Raw genomic sequence first — 11,157 nt, forward strand, 5'->3', positions numbered from 1 at the left:
CCGCGATCTCCGGCGCCATACTTACATACTTACCTGACCGGGAGGAGCGTTGCTGCGGCGCCTCTCTTTGCTGGAGACCGGGGGCGGAGTGAAGGCGTCAGATCGACGCATGCGCATTGCGCTATCCGGCGCCATTTTACTGAAGACACATTTACAGTGTGTCTTCAGAAAAATGGCGCCGGACAGCGCGGTGCTCCAGCGCTGCACTTCTCCCTCGGCCTCCGGCAGAAGAGGACGCAGCAGTGCTGGAGTACAGAGAAGAAAGGTGAGTATAACTGTTTTTTTTTGTGTATGTGTGTACAGTGTGAAAGGGATGAGGGGGCCACACATAACAGGATTGTGGGGTCAGGGGACCATGCATATATCAGGATTGGGGGGTGAGGGGTACCACATATACCAGGATTGGGAGGTGAGGGGTACCACACATACCAGGATTGGGGGTGAGGGGTACCACGCATACCAAGATTGGGGGTGAGGGGTACCACACATACCAGGATTGTGGGGTGAGGTGTACCACGCATACCAGGATTTGGGGGGTGAGGGGTAACACACATACCACGATTGGGGGTGAGGGGTACCACGCATACCAACATTGGGCGGTGAGGGGTGCCACACATACCAGGATTGGGGGGTGAGGAGTGCCACACATACCAGGATTGGGCGGTGAGGGGTACCACGCATACCAGGATTTGGGGGGTTAGGGGTGCCACGCATACCAGGATTGGGGAGTGAGGGGTTCCATGCATACCAGGATTGGGGGGTGAGGGGTAACACGCATAACAGGATTGGGGGGTGAGGGGTAACACGCATACCAGGATTGGGGGGTGAGGGGACCATGCATACCAGGATTGAGGGTGAGGGGTGCCACGCATACCGGGATTGGGGATGAGGGGTGCCATGCATACCGGGATTGGGGATGAGGGGTGCCACGCATACTGGGATTGGGGATGAGGGTTGCCACGCATATTGGTATTGGGGGATGAGGGGTGCCACGCATACCGGGATTGGGGATGAGGGGTGCCACGCATACCGGGATTGGGGGGTGAGGGGTGCCATGCATACCGGGATTGGGGGTGAGGGGTGCCACGCATACCGGGATTGGGGATGAGGGGTGCCACGCATACTGGGATTGGGGAAGAGGGGTGCCACACATACTGGGATTGGGGATGAGGGGTGCCATGCATACCGGGATTGGGGATGAGGGGTGCCACGCATACCGGGATTGGGGATGAGGGGTGCCACACATACAAGGATTGGGGATGAGGGGTGCCACTCATGCCGGGATTGGGGATGAGGGGTGCCACACATACCGGGATTGGGGATGAGGGGTGCCACGCATACCGGGATTGGGGATGAGGGATGGAGTGCCATGCATATCCCGGGATGAGGGATGGAGTACCATGCATACCAGGATGAGGGATACCATACACACCAGGATAGTGATGAGGGGTACCATACATACCAGGATAGGGATGAGGGGTACCATACATACCAGGATAGGGATGAGGGGTGCCACGCATACCAGGATAGGGATGAGGGGTGCCACGTATACCAGGATTGAGGATGAGGGGTGCCACGCATACCAGGATAGGGCGTGAGGGGTGCCACGCATACCAGGATTGGGGGTGAGGGGTGCCACGCATACCAGGATTGGGGGTGAGGGGTGTCAAGCATACCAGGATTGGGGGTGAGGGGTACCACGCATACCAGGATTGGATGGTGGGGACAGGATGGGGACAGCACAAATACAAGGAGGGGGGCAGCACATACCAGCATGGGAGACCATATACCAATAAAAATGCTGTCCACCCGGGCGTAGATAGCTAGTAGTATATATATACTGAATGCATATACCGTATTTTTCGGACTATAAGACGCACCGGACCATAAGACGTACCTAGGTTTTAGAGTAGGTAAATAGAAAAAAAATGTAAGCAAAAAATGTGGTCATTATGCCCTGTTAAGGGGGAGGGAGTCTGCTGCTTACACTGTTATAGGGGTAATGTCTCCCAATTCTGTTAATATCCCCCATCCTGGTATATTTATATATACACTGCTCAAAAAAATAAAGGGAACAATCAAATAACCCATCCTAGATCTGAATGAATGAAATATTCTCATTGAATACTTTGTTCTGTACAAAGTTGAATGTGCTGACAACAAAATCACACAAAAATCATCAATGGAAATCAAATTTATTAACCAATGGAGGCCTGGATTTGGAGTCACCCCCAAAATTAAAGTGGAAAAGCACACTACAGGCTGATCCAACTTTGATGTAATATCCTTAAAAAAAGTCAAAATGAGTCTCAGTATTGTGTGTGGCCTCCACGTGCCTGTATGACCTCCCTACAACGCCTGGGCATGCTCCTGATGAGGCTGAGTATTGTGTGTGGCCTCCACGTGCCTGTATGACCTCCCTACAACGCCTGGGCATGCTCCTGATGAGGTTGCGGATGGTCTCCTGAGGGATCTCCTGCCAGACCTGGACTAAAGCATCCGCCAACTCCTGGACAGTCTGTGGTGCAACGTGACATTGGTGCATGGAGCAAGACATGTCAAATGAGCAATAAAAGAGAAGAAATCCGGCACCACCTCTGCTTGAAATACACCTCTCATTCAATGAAATGAAACTCCCGGATACATGGTGGAGCATGTCCAAGTAAACAGTCTAGTAATGAAGAAGCAAAAAGAAAGGTAGCACTCAACAAAAGTTCCGAAGATGTCCTTTAATAGTACTAACAGTACATGTTGTCTGGCGGCATAGGATGGAGACCCCTAAGGGTGTGCGGGGGAGTGAGGGAGAGGACGATGGCCGTTTCGCTCCCTTCCGGAGCTTGAACGGGTCCCAGGGAGCAAGACATGATGTCCCAGATGTGCTCAATCGGATTCAGGTCTGGGGAAAGGGCGGGCCAGTCCATAACTTCAATGCCTTCATCTTGCAGGAACTGCTGACACACTCCAGCCCCATGAGGTCTGGCATTGTCCTGCATTAGGAGGAACCCAGGGCCAACCGCACCAGCATATGGTCTCACAAGGGGTCTGAGGATCTCATCTCAGTACTTAATGGCAGTCAGGCTACCTCTGGCGAGCACATGGAGGGTTGTGCGACCCTCCAAAGAAATGCCACCCCACACCATTACTCACCCACTGCCAAACCGGTCATGCTGTAGGATGTTGCAGGCAGCAGATCGTTCTCCACGGTGTCTCCAGACTCTGTCACGTCTGTCACATGTGCTCAGTGTGAACCGGCTTTCATCTGTGAAGAGCACAGGGCGCCAGTTGCCACTTTGCCAATCCTGGTGTTCTGTGGCAAATGCCAAGCGTCCTGCACGGTGTTGGGCTGTGAGCACAACCCCCATCTGTGGACGTCGGGCCCTCATACCACCCTTATGGAGCTGGTTTCTAACCGTTTTTGCAGACACATCCACATTTGTGGTCAGCTGGAGGTCATTTTGCAGGGCTTTGGCAGTGATCCTCCTGTTCCTCCTTGCACAAAGGCGGAGGTAGCGGTCCTGCTGCTGGGTTGTTGCCCTCCTACGGCCCCCTCCACGTCTCCTGGTGTACTGGCCTGTCTCCTGGTAGTGCCTCCAGCCTCTGGACACTACGCTGACAGACACAGCAAACCTTCTTTCCACAGCTCGCATTGATGTGCCATCCTGGAAGAGCTGCACTACCTGAGCAACTTCTGTGGGTTGTAGAGTCCATCTCAAGCTACCACGAGTGTGAAAGCACAACCAACATTCAAAAGTGACCAAAACATCAGTCAGAAAGCATTGGTACTGTGATGTGGTCTGTGGTCCCCACCTGCAGAACCACTCCTTTATTGAGAGTGTTTTGATAATTGCCAATAATTTCCATCTATTGTCTATTCCATTTGCACAACAGCATGTGAAATTGATTGTCAATCAGTGTTGCTTCCTAAGTGGACAGTTTGGTTTCACAGAAGTTTGATTTACTTGGAGTTATATTCTGTTGTTTAAGGGTTCCCTTTATTTTTTGAGTAGTGTGTATATATATATATATATATATATATATATATATATATATATATACTGTGGCTCTGGGTGGTGGGGGGAACGGCAGTGGCGGAGGAGCGGGGCACAGAAGGCAGCATGGCTGCGGTGGCTGCAGCCTTTACCTGAACGGGATTCGGGCATATGATCTGACGTGGCCATAGACTATAATGGTCCAGACAGAGTGAATGTGCCCTCTGTCGTACAGGGGGACATTAAGTCATAGGGGGCACACCAGGCAGGGACCCGATATTACAGGGTGGCAGGAGGGCGACTATTGCAAACAACATAATTAGAGCTATGGGCCCTTATGTGCAGAGTATTCAGGGGCCCCATTATGCAATGCAGGCGGGATACAGAGTCCCAGCAGAGCTCAACAATGACGGATACAATGTTTTATAATGGAATTGACCTAATAACAAGGCACCAGTGTAATGGTATCAGGGGCCCCGGCAGCCGCCTGTACTCAGCTCCTATATATCAGGTGTAAGGGCCACATAGTAATGGTATCAGGGGCCCCAGCAGCCGCCTGTACTCAGCTCCTATATATCAGGTGTAAGGGCCACATAGTAATGGTATCAGGGGCCCCGGCAGCCGCCTGTACTCAGCTCCTATATATCAGGTGTAAGGGCCACATAGTAATGGTATCAGGGGCCCCGGCAGCCGCCTGTACTCAGCTCCTATATATCAGGTGTAAGGGCCACATAGTAATGGTATCAGGGGCCCCAGCAGCCGCCTGTACTCAGCTCCTATATATCAGGTGTAAAGGCCACATAGTAATGGTATCAGGGGCCCCAGCAGCCGCCTGTACTCAGCCCTTATATATCAGGTGTAAGGGCCACATAGTAATGGTATCAGGGGCCCCAGCAGCCGCCTGTACTCAGCTCCTATATATCAGGTGTAAAGGCCACATAGTAATGGTATCAGGGGCCCCGGCAGCCGCCTGTACTCAGCTCATATATATCAGGTGTAAGGGCCACATAGTAATGGTATCAGGGGCCCCAGCAGCCGCCTGTACTCAGCTCCTATATATCAGATGTAAGGGCCACATAGTAATGGTGTCAGGGGCCCCAGCAGCCGCCTGTACTCAGCCCTTATATATCAGGGGTAAGGGCCACATAGTAATGGTATCAGGGGCCCCAGCAGCCACCTGTACTCAGCTCCTATATATCAGGTGTAAGGGCCACATAGTAATGGTATCAGGGGCCCCAGCAGCCGCCTGTACTCAGCTCCTATATATCAGGTGTAAGGGCCACATAGTAATGGTATCAGGGGCCCCAGCAGCCGCCTGTACTCAGCTCCTATACAGTGGTGGCCAAAAGTATTGGCACCCCTGCAATTCTGTCAGATAATACTCAGTTTCTTCCTGAAAATGATTGCAATCACAAATTCTTTGGTCTTATTATCTTCATTTAATTTGTCTTCAATGAAAAAACACAAAAATAATTGTCCTAAAGCCAAATTGGATACAATTAGCAATAACTAAATCACACTTGCAGCCAGTTAACATGGATTATGTTATGATCTGCAACATAAACTAAGGAAAGAAAGGGAAAAGCTGTCCCTACAGTAAGACTAAGCTGAATCCCTACGATGTAGCGGGCTGCCTGTTCCTTGTGAACAGACCCCCCTTCGTCCTCGGCTAGTCTGAACAGAGACCTATAGAATAAAGGGAGGGGTCCCTAAAAGAACTAAGGACTGGGACAAAAAATGGAATCCTCCTAACAGAAGTTGTTGCAGAGCAAAAATACAAACTGAACAAAAAGTACTAGAGGTCCAGAGGACCAAGCAAACTAGACAGAGATAGGCACCGAAGCACCTGGCTAGAGAGACAGGCAAAAAACACTGAAGTCCAGCAAAGCCAGAAGGGCGGAGCTGGAATATATAGGCAGCTAGTCACGTGACCGCAAAACACAAGATAGCAAAAACTAACAGGAGGGTTCTAACAGATTAAAGTTGTCTCAGCCTCTGTCCTGTGTCCTTGTGTGTACCACATTGAGCATGGAGAAAAGAAAGAAGACAAAAGAACTGTCTGAGGACTTGAGAAACCAAATTGTGAGGAAGCATGAGCAATCTCAAGGCTACAAGTCCATCTCCAAAGACCTGAATGTTCCTGTGTCTTCCGTGCGCAGTGTCATCAAGAAGTGTAAAGCCCATGGCACTGTGGCTAACCTATCTAGATGTGGACGGAAAAGAAAAATTGACAAGAGATTTCAACGCAAGATTGTGTGGATGGTGGATAAAGAACCTCGACTAACATCCAAACAAGTTCAAGCTGCCCTGCAGTCCGAGGGTACAACAGTGTCAACCCGTACTATCCGTCGGCGTCTGAATGAAAAGGGACTGTATGGTAGGATACCCAGGAAGACCCCACTTCTTACCCCGAGACATAAAAAAGCGAGGCTGGAGTTTGCCAAAACTTACCTGAGAAAGCCTAAAACGTTTTGGAAGAATGTTCTCTGGTCATATGAGACAAAAGTAGAGCTTTTTGGGAAAAAGCATCAACATAGAGTGTACAGGGAAAAAAAGAGGCATTCAAAGAAAAGAACACGGTCCCTACAGTCAAACATGGCGGAGGTTCCCTGATGTTTTGGGCTTGCTTTGCTGCCTCTGGCACTTGACTGCTTGACCGTGTGCATGGCATTATGTAGTCTGAAGACTACCAACAAAGTTTGCAGCATAATGTAGGGCCCAGTGTGAGAAACCTGGGTCTCCCTCAGAGGTCATGGGTCTTCCAGCAGGACAATGACCCAAAACACACTTCCAAAAGCACTATAAAATGGTTTTAGAGAAAGCACTGGAGACTTCTAAGGTGGCCAGCAATGAGCCCAGACCTGAATCCCATAGAACACCTGTGGAGAGATCTCAAAATGGCAGTTTGGAGAAGGCACCCTTCAAATATCAGGGACCTGGAGCAGTTTGCCAAAGAAGAATGGTCTACAATTCCAGCAGAGCATTGTAAGAAACTCATTGATGGTTACCGGAAGCGGTTGTTCGCAGTTATTTTGGCTAAAGGTTGTGCAACCAAGTATTAGGCTGAGGGTGCCAATACTTTTGTCTGGCCCATTTTTGGAGTTTTGTGTGAAATGATCATTGATTTGATTTTTGTTTCATTCTCTTTTGTGTTTTTTCTTTGCAAGAAAATTAAATGAAGATAATAATTAGTGTTGAGCCAACCCCGTAGTGTTCGAGTTCGGTTCGGTTCGTCGAACACCCGTGTGTTCGCCGAACTGTTCGTCGAACTGCTCGTCGAACACCTTCGAACACCGTTAAAACCAATGGCAGGCAAACAAAAACACATAGAAACACATAGAACACACCTTCAAAGGTGTCCAAAAGCTGACAAACTGCTCAGAAGACATAAGTAACACATGGAAAAGTGACAAGTACATATAGTCATGCGAAAAGAAAAGAGGTGGAAGAGTAAAAGGAGGGGGAGACACAGATATAGGCATGTCATGCCCTTCTAAAATCCAAAAAGTGAGAAGCCGACACGGCCAGTCCGCTCCTGCCCGTGCCACCTCCGTGTCGCCGGGTTTGTGCCAGAGCCGCGGTGAACCCTGATGGCCAGCCCCCCTCTCCCAATACTGGTGCCTGTCCGCTGGTGGGTCGAGCGAGCCCCCCTGTGGTGGAGGCAGCTCTAAGCTTTTTAATTTAAATTGTCTCTCTAATTTGAATGAATACACTTTAAATCCATTTACAAGGATCTATTGGAGGGCAAGTCTCATGCCAGCAGCCGCGTAATTCCAGCTCCAGTAGCGTCCACTAAAGCTGCTGCAGTTAAAAAGCTTTTATAAGGATCGAGCTCGGCTGTCCACCGCAAGGCATCCTACTGCCAGTCCCAGCCCCTATGCCTTGGGGTGCCTCCTGATGCTCTTCACTAAGTATCCCATGGTCCCGAAGCATTTCCTTTGAAAAAATTAAGTGTCTAAACTACAGGTGGTGTAGCTTGCTTAACAGCCGGGATAATCCGCTGACTAGCAGACACTGCTACTAGGCACAAAGTATTTCCTGGGCTAGATGCAGTTAAAAATTTGTAATTAGATACTCTCGTTGGATGCTGAGAAAGCATTCCATAGAGTCTCCTGGCACGCCATATATGATTCTCTTAAAAAGCTTGGGGTAGGGGTCTAGGGGACCCTTTTATAGCCAAAATCACGGCCCTGTATCACAATACGTCACCTAGGCTGAAGATAAATGGAACTGTAGCACCCTGAGGGCTCGGTTGCTACAGACGTATTGCACCTCACCCAGAGGTGTGATATCTCACTCTCAGGTAAGGATGGAGTGTGGATCAGGACCTGACACCTGCATGCATTACACCACATTGCCGTGGGGCAGGGCGACCAATATGCCCCTGAGATGGGCACGACAGTCCCTGTCCCTGGCTGGAGTGGGGGGAGGGAACACTGAGGAAGGGGAACCCTGTAGTGCAGGAGCAGGGAGGAAGCAGTTCCTGGGTGCATTGAGAAGGGAGTATAAAAGGTGGGCACCATCTTAGTTCAGTGCAGAGAAGTCTGAGCAGAAGTGGCAGGGAGCAGGGGCTCTGCATGAGCTCTGCTCCGGAGGTGGGCCTAGTAACAGAGGCCCAGGCCTGGAAGAGGGAGAAGGAAGGAAGAGGAGCGGAGAAGGCTCCAGGAACGAGGAATGAAGGGATCCCAGGGGTGCGGACGGGCGAGTCGCCACCGCACGCCCGAATCCACCTGCGTGGAGGGGTCAGGCCAAAGGGGGAGACCGGTCCCCGAACTAGTGGAGGCAGGAAACGACCCTCAGCTAGAAACCGGAGGCTCTGACATTTTATGTGGCGCAGCCCCTCGCTACACCCGCTGGGAAGGCACCACATAGGGTCAGGGAAACTGGCGCCAAGTTTACCAAGAGGAGGCCCGAGGCAGCCGGACAGAAGTGTTGGTAAGAAAGGCCAGACAAAGGACACACAAAGGGGGTCCTGTGAAGTGCTCCAAAGTTATCTGGGAGTTGTCTGAGCCCCTCACCTGGTGAGCACAGTACGACGTGGGCAGCCGTTACCTGCAGACGTGGTCTGGATAATAAGAACTGTGAGTAAAGGCCCTGAACTGCATCACTGACTCCGTGTCGTTACTGCTGCTGCCCTGCACCATCACCCCCATCCTCCGCATACACTGCCCTGAGGCTATACTCCTCCCGTGGGGAGTTATGCTACGCTCTGCTGCACCCACAACACCAGCCTCAGCGGTCTGCCCTGTAGCGGCGGTTCACTCTGACCGCAATCCACGGGTGGCGTAGTCGTACATTTAAACATCAAAACCACATAAATAGTTCCGCCACTGGTTTGACCGCCCTGAGCCACGGAACCGGGTCGCCGCCACGAAGACTACAACCACCAGCATCCACCAAAAAGGGTCCGGCTCCGGGTGTCCCAAGGCCCAGGGGGTGCGTCAGAACATTTTCATCACCTTTCACAATCACCAATGGGACAAGGCAGGGATGTCCTCTGTCCCCTCTCTTATACATCCTAGTGACGGAGCACCTGCTCTCATCAATTCGCCATAACCCCAATATTAGGTGGATTGAGGTGGGAGGCACCGAGTACAAGTGCTCTCTATTTGCTGATGATGTCCTAGTATATATCACTCAATCACATATATCCATCCATGCTGTTATGGCTGAAATAGATCACTTTGTTACATGGTCAAATTTTAAAATCAATGCAGCGAAGTCTGAGGCCCTCGATGTCTCCCTCCCCAAATCCATATAGGATTCCATCCAGTCCAACTTTCCCTTTGCCTGGCCCTCACAGGGTATCAAATACTTAGGAATTCCTATTCATAGAGACCTCTCCCATCTATGTTATCTTAATTTTGGGCCCTTTATTGAACAACTCCATACAGACCACGGTTGGCAAGTTAGAACTGTAAGATTCACTACGTGAACCACTGGTGTTTTGTGGAAAAGCACATATACACTGCGTTCCAAATTATTATACAAAAAGTGTTTAGGAGTGATAAGGGAAGAATTTGTTTGTTTGTCAGTTAAACTCATTGATGGTGATGTGTGTCAGGGCTCTTTAGATCACTGTAAGCAATTGCAGACACCTGTGCTAATTAGTTTGGCAGGTGTGTCCAATGAAAGGCAAGACTACTTAAGAAGGCTCTCTCACATTATTAAGCAGCCTACATTTTCTGCCAAAATGGGAAAGAAAAAGGATGTGTCGGCTGCTGATAAGCAACAAATTGTGGAGTGTTTAGGTCAAGGCATGACTACAATCAACATTGTGCGATGATCAGGATGAAGTGTCTTGGCAATCAAGAAGTATGTAGCTGATTCACAGTACACACGTGTGCGTGCTGATAAGGGCAAATTGAGGACTCTTTCCTACAGGCAATTACGTCAGGTTGAAAGAGCAGCAGCAAAAAAGCCTTGTCATAGCAGCAGACAAGTTTTTGAAGCTGCTTGTGCCTCCAACGTCCCCCGAACAACAAGATGCAGGGTCCTTCAGAGGTTTGCAGCTGTGCATACGCCATCCTGTCGACCTCCTCTATCCACTTCACACAAGCAGAAACGGCTCCAGTGGGCCAAACATTACATGAAGACTGATTTCAAAACAGTTTTGTTCACGGATGAGTGCCGTGCAGCGCTCGATGGTCCAGATGGATGGAGTGGAGGATGGCTGGTTGATGGACACCCCACGCAAACACGGCTACAGCGCCAACAAGGAGGAGGTGGAGTAATGTTTTGGGCTGGAATCATGGGGAGAGAGATTGTCGGCCCCTTTAGGATCCCTGAAGGCGCTATAGATGAACTCCATAATGTATGTGGATTTTCTCAAACAGCACTTCCTGCCATGGTTCAAGAAGAAGAACCGTGTATTTCACAGCAAGATCATTTTTCTGCATGATAATGCACCATCTCATGCTGCACATAAAACATCTGCATCTCTGGCTGATATGGGCATAAAAGGGGACAAACTTATGGTGTGACCCCCATGCTCCCCTGACCTCTACCCCATTCAGAACCTTTGGAGCATCATTAAAAGGAGTGTCTATGATGGCGGGAGGCAGTTCACATCTAAGCAACAGCTCTGGAAGGGTATTCTGTCCTCATGCAAAACAATTGAAGCAGAAACCATCCAAAACCTGACAAATTCAATGGACGAGAGAGTTCA

Source organism: Phyllobates terribilis, unplaced genomic scaffold (genome assembly GCF_046119375.1).
Source record: "Phyllobates terribilis strain yellow unplaced genomic scaffold, ASM4611937v1 Scaffold_19__1_contigs__length_20705806, whole genome shotgun sequence".
Classification (NCBI taxonomy): domain Eukaryota; kingdom Metazoa; phylum Chordata; class Amphibia; order Anura; family Dendrobatidae; genus Phyllobates; species Phyllobates terribilis.